A 6,702-nucleotide genomic window follows, 5' to 3' on the forward strand; every position below is an offset into this window, starting at 1 on the left:
ATGAGTAAATTAACATCGGCTCAGAAATCACAGGGGAGAGAAAACGTTAGTTGGAACAGAACTTCACTGAGAAACATCACATTTTAAAGTTTTCCTCATTCTCATAGTAAACCGGTGACAGCTGCCTGAACGTCCATCAGCTCGATGCAAACTGGAACAGCTGACAGTTAATTCTACTCAGTCTTAATGGTGCCAGTTTGTTAAAGGTATGAGAACTAGACTGAAGCAGAGTCCACAGTGTAAAACTCACACAATCCAGATTGCCCCCAAAGCATCATGGGAACTGTAGAAGACAAGGTAAGAGAAAACAATGAGAAGGCAAGAAATCAATAGAATGAACTTTTCCTATGTGGTCCGTGTTTGACAAAATAACAGTTGAAGTCTGTTTAGTTTGAAATGTTGAGTTCTGAGCGTTTGATTGACGTTTTCCAGAGATTTTAAAGTAAACAATGGCTGAGACAGGAATATGCTCGTCTCTCGCTTATACAGGCGAGGACATTTAATCAACCGCTGGTCTGTAGCTTGAATGAAACAATAAGGAGGGGAAGCAGTGAGAAAGTTCAGGGACTGTTTTAAGAAGCTGAGTCATAATGAAGATAAAGAAACATTGTGTGTTGTCGTGTGATGAAGGAACGCGTCATCGACTGTAAATACCTTCAGACACCTAATGTTTTTGGTTTCGGTGTTTTCATTGGAGTTACTAATAATATAAAAATATTGAATATATGAATTAATAGAATTAGAATGGCTCTCCAGTTACCTAATAAACCAGAAACTGGTAGATTCATCTTATTTCACATCTTTTTTATTCTTGAGAACAGAAAAGGTTCAGTGTGTGTAGAATGTAGTGATATCTAGTGTTGAATTGTCATGTTGCAGCTGAATCCCCTCACCTCACCCTTTACCCCATTCAAGGGTAAAGACATAAACAATTCATAGAATTTAAATCATTACACACTCGTGAAAACATGATTACTTTATATTCAATTTCTCCCAATAGACCCTTTCATCTAAATCTCTTTAGGCGTCAATGTTTGATTACGTTGCAGCGGAACAACTGTAGTGATTTACCTTTACTCTATTTTAATCACTGATTAGCTAGTTGTAGTTAGAGTTTGATCGTCAACTGCCGGAGCAACGACTCAGTCTCATGTCTCAAACCTGCTTGTCTGCATGTTTTCACTGTCTCTCCTTCCTTGAATCCACTTTCCCAGTCTCACAGAGTGAAGAGAGATGTCTGCGTTCAAGTCTCTGGTTTAATGTTGATCCTCAGCATGTGGACTCTCACCACACAGGTACGTGAAGTCTGATCTTACTCAAATCACAGGTTCTGTTTTGAACGTAGTACTTTGTACAGGCATGTTGGTTCATCAGACAGAGCAGGGAAACAGGAGAAATGATTGTGAGTTTATAACAACATAGAAACACATGTTCTCACTGAAGCTGGAGGTGAAACAGTTCACACCAGATGTTGGGTTCTTTTATTCTTCATGAAGCAGGCATCAACAGAACTGAACTGAGTTGTGGTTTTGTGTGTGTGTGTGTGTGTGTGTGTGTGTGTGTGTGTGTGTGTGTGTGTTTGTGTGTGAATAAATCTCAGCCTAGCACTCAAACACTAACGATTCTGTAACATTATATTTTTTAAAGAGAACTAAAAATCATCACATTAAGATTTAGTTACCAAATTAATTTTAATGGTAAAGGAAATTAATCTGTGATGAAGTCGAAGGAAACAGCTTCTCTTGTTCCAAGTGTTGGAGTCTTGCAGAACCAGATTATTCGTTCCACAAGCGTTCCAGAGGAAACATGTGATGACTGAAGTTTTTTAATTTGTCACACAGGAGTCAAACACATGTTATATAGCAATCAGATGATACTAACTTTGGATTCTATATTTCTATATATTCTATATCTATATTTTATTCCATTTGATAATGATGTCATCATGATTTTTACCATATGATGACGATTGACTGGTTAATGTCAATAAGCTGTAAATTTATGTGTGTGTGTGTGTGTGTGTGTATGTGTGTGTGTGTGTGTGTATCAGGTTAGAAAGTAGCTCGTTGCATACAAAACTGACAAAGACTGTGAAGAAGCATAACATAACTAACGTACTTAAATAACTTATAACCAAAATATCACTTAACACAAATCAAACTTATAAACATCACCGCGGAATCGAATAAACAGTCTTTGCTTAGCCTAGTATAATTATTAAGCAGTTGTGTTACCCGTCCATTTAAAGGGAAAAAGGTTGATGTGCTGTTGAAGTCCAGTGAAATGCATCTTGCTGGTTTGTGGCTCCTCGACTGTTTGTGGTTCTGCTGTGCGATGCAGCTCTTGTGCTGAAGTTCTTAAGCAGGCTCTACCGCGTCTTTGCCTTTGAAAGGTTTCAGCAGTCTGCTCCAGAGCAGGCCTGCTTGAAGAGTTGGTAGAGCTTAGGTAGGGAGGAGGTTTCCCTGGCTGTGGTGGGCTGGAGAGCTGCACCTCTCCTCCATGGAGGATTGAGCAGAAGAGAGGTGAGCTCCTTTTTGTGTGAGGTGGGTTGAAAGTTGTGTTGAGAGGTCAGTTTTAACCCCTCGGTGTGAAGTTGAAGCAGCCTGGGGAGGACAAGTCTGGAGACTCTGGTTTGTCTCAGAACAAAGAAACATGTGGTCAGACTTTGACTAAACATGTAGGCCGAACTGTAGTTCACAAATACCAGAGTCCTACAGTTGCAAAAGTGAATCCATTACTACAATAAACACACAAACACACACAATCACTTAGGATTCTAAAAAAATTAATCTTTCTTTACGTCTAAATTTCCAGATCCTAAATTCTTCTCATGCAAAGAATGTTTCAGATTTTGCTGAATCTCAAGGTCAATTTTCTAAATGAACATTTCTGTGATCAAGCACACAACTTTTTCAACGGTGAATCTGAGCCTCTTTTAGTCCATATTGTTGGTTTGACAGTAAATGTCACATTGCATTCAGTACCTGCGATGTGGCAGAGTTGTTCTTGTAAACAGCTCAGATAAACCCTGCTATTAACTGTAACAGCCAAACAGACAGACAGTTCCATCCGGGATATTTACATTCTGGTAAATCGAAACAAATGCTCTAATTGCTCTTTAAAAGAAGTTTCTATTCACCACAGTTGATCCTGAACTGGTTGTTTTTTACCCGGTGTCTCACAGATGTTGAGGTCTCCTGCGTTTGGCCGGAGGCTGCATCTTACCACTGCAGTTTTCAGCCTGGTACAGACCCAGTCATCCACTGGATGAAGGTGGAACCAAGAAACACTGCGTGTCCACTCCTACAGAGACAGAGACCAGTTTGATCTTAGGCGGCGCTAGAGACCAGGACATCGCGCTGTTCACAGAGCAGATCTCCAGAAGCCAGCCTCGATGAGGCTGGCCAGGCTGCAGCTTCAGGACCAGGGCGATACAAGTGCTACACCAGCATCATCAATGGAGGCAACAAGGAGACATTCATCAACCTGAGAGCAGATGGTAAGAAACTCAGTAGAAACAGAACACAAATACTAGAAATGATATTTGTCTGATATAATTATAAAACAGATGAGGCTGGGAATGCACTTGCTGTTTAGTGTCACACATGACCAGATGCTTCATAGCGTAGCTGCACATTTCTGGCTGTACTCTCAGCCCAGTGCCCTCTAGAAGTATTTCACTAGATGGCACGACACAGAACTCAAGATCAGATACAACTTCTGAATCCCTGCATTCTGGCAACACTGACATGTGGCATGTTGAATATTAATCACAATATGTCAAATGAATGAAAGAGCTCAGACACGAGGAAGGTAGAACTGCAGCAGGAAGACAGACACTCTCTTGTGTAAGAAATGCCTGGCGCCCCCCACCAGTGAAATCAAGTAGTGAGCAGATGACTGCAATGAGTCAGATCGAATTTAGGATTTTTAATAGCATTTCCTTTTTGACTCTTGGTTTATTCAAGGAGGTGAGAAGCCTGGTGTGGTGTTTTTGTGACCTTTGACCCCACAGTAGAATGTTTATGAGTGTTTGCACTGAAACAGACACTTGAACTTTCGTTTCCAGGACAAATGTCAAAATGAAAGCAGGTAAACTTAGAGTATGTTGTTACATTAGACTTGAACATACTTTGAGATGTGTTACAGTGTAAACGCATGGTGTGTGTTAGGCTCTCAGACGCAGCTCGCTGGCTTCCAGCTGATAAAGTTTTATTTAGGAAGCCTGACATTCATGCAAAGTCGTTTGAACAAGGTCATGGGTAGATTTGAGTGCGTGCACTGAAACAGACCTGGTTTCACAGCTATGCCTCCTGCAAAATAAAATAAAACACTTCATAAAACAGCATGACGACTGAGAAAGTTGTGATTTTCTCTGAGTGTTCATCCTGCGACTTCTTCTAAATTCGTGCAGTATTTGAGTGCTCATGAGATCCATCTCGATGGAAACTGTGTCCACTCCACTTTCCTCATGTGTGATATGATCAGATTTCACCTGAGCCATGTTTATCTCTGTCAATGCTAAAATTATGAGCCAGATGTAACAGAATATCATGTGAATGTTCACTTGTCTAGTGTTAACAGTGCAAAGTATTGTGTAGTATAAATACGTCTTCAGTATAACTCAAACCATGTTTTCAGACCTCTAACGTAAAGTGGCATAGGCACTGCTGAACAGAAGCGCCACCTGGGCGCACTGTGAATTCAAAGTGATCTCACGTTGAGCTGCGGAGTCAAAGGCGAAGTCCAGGTGCTATATAAATACCAGTCACTATCACCGCGCCATGCTTTACGACTGTGAGCTCAATACAACTCTCAGTTCAATGAGTAACATCCAGAAACAGTCTGAGAAATGACGGATGATTTGCGAAGAAGCTTCAGCAGTAAAGAGTCATGTGATCATTCCACTGAGCTACCAAGCAAACTCCAGGTTCTGGAGGAGCCAAAGTGAAACAGACTTTTCTTATTCAGTAAAGAAGAAAACAAAGTCTCTGGAAGATGACTGTTTTATTTCTAACAGTTTTATTGGTTCTGAATGATCTCAGGTGAAAGGAGAAACTCCACAAAAATTAACTTACAGCAAAGAGCGAAGTCTTTCCTCCATCACCACGTAGAGGAAACATCTTCCTGTAAAGTGAATCTCTGTTTACTCTTGCAGCTCCGGTCGTCCGTGGACGTTGTTGGAGAACAACCACCTGCGCTCGCGAAGGATCTACCCGGGCGCGGCTCACCTGCAGTCACCAGGCCTCAGTCACCGCTGACCCTTCAGAGACCAAACCTCCCAGTGAAGGGAGACGGAGCAGCAGCTCTATGAGATCAGCAGCACACTGACACTGTCAGACAGAGACACTGTTCTGATCTCAGCCTCAGCACTGCGTGGCAGGAGGAGCGCGGTGTGGTATCAACCAGTAATTTCATCTGCTCTATGGAACTGAACCTTTGCTTGTTTCACCGTACTCCCGCTGCATATTTATATCTGCTCCTACAGATAACTGACATCTGATGATAGGAAATGTTCAGAAAGTCTCATCAGAGCCTGAAACCACATTCTGACAACAATGATATTATTTGATCCCTTTCTTCTATCAGCTCCGTCCATGTGTCACAAGAGTGGAACAACCAATCCACTGCACTGCTCCAAACACCAAACCCCGACACACCTGGTGTGGGAATTTCAACCACAGTCAGATCATTGTAGACAGGCCGGGTCGGCAGGCCCCCAAGTCTCCAGGCAGTGGGGCAGCAGGTGGAGGATGTGTCAGCGTCAGAGCAGCCTCACGCTGCCTCTTATCTTCAGATCACCAGAGGCGTTCACCTGTGAACTCAGTAGTGAAAGACGCATTTCATCAACAACTACGTGACGATAGAGGAAGGTAAGATCCCATGAGACGAGAACTGATTGATGAAATCCTCAGAAGCGACTGTCAGACCTTAGGCTAGTGCAGTGAGCCCTGGGTTCCTCCTGGTGGGCAGTCCCCAGGGCTCAAGTCTGGCTGTCAGGAGCATCATGTCACATGTTGTCAGGAGAACATACCACCCAGGAGCAGGAGGCCACACACACACACTACACTTTTACACTGAAGACACATCACTGCACTTTGTTGATGCTACAGTTCTACTCTCTGAATTACAGGTTTTTCAGGTTCAATTTGCAGGAATTGTGGTGGTGCACAAGCTGGGTGTATAGCATTAGGAGCTGGAGCAGGATTATACTACTTTATAAGACAAAGGGTAAATATGTCTTACAATAATTCTGCTATTTCTTTATTATATAAATTGTTTCTTCTAATGATTATTTTGTTTGAACAAACCCAAAGCGGACCATCCACAATCAGAGGCTACAGAGAGAAACCTTTAATGTAAGTTTACTGTATATTCTGTACTGAGAGTTTACAATATTCTGCTCTAAAGAATAACCTGTTGTCATGGGACCACTGCTTACAGCTTCATACTTTTATTCTTGTCCGTTGCTCTAACACTCAGCTTCATCTCAGCTGCATCAGCAGACACATCCTAAACATCGGTTTTCACAGAGTTCGTTCAAAAACCATATCGATATTAGAAGTGAAAGAAAATCGATACTGCTGAAATAACCGGCCAATAAATTTATGAATTTGACAATGATTCCTAAGATATCGTTATCAAACCCATACGGCAAGAAATGTAACTGAGACTTGATATTTTGCAGTTTAACCATGAACT

Source organism: Hippoglossus stenolepis, chromosome 19 (genome assembly GCF_022539355.2).
Source record: "Hippoglossus stenolepis isolate QCI-W04-F060 chromosome 19, HSTE1.2, whole genome shotgun sequence".
Lineage (NCBI taxonomy): Eukaryota > Metazoa > Chordata > Actinopteri > Pleuronectiformes > Pleuronectidae > Hippoglossus > Hippoglossus stenolepis.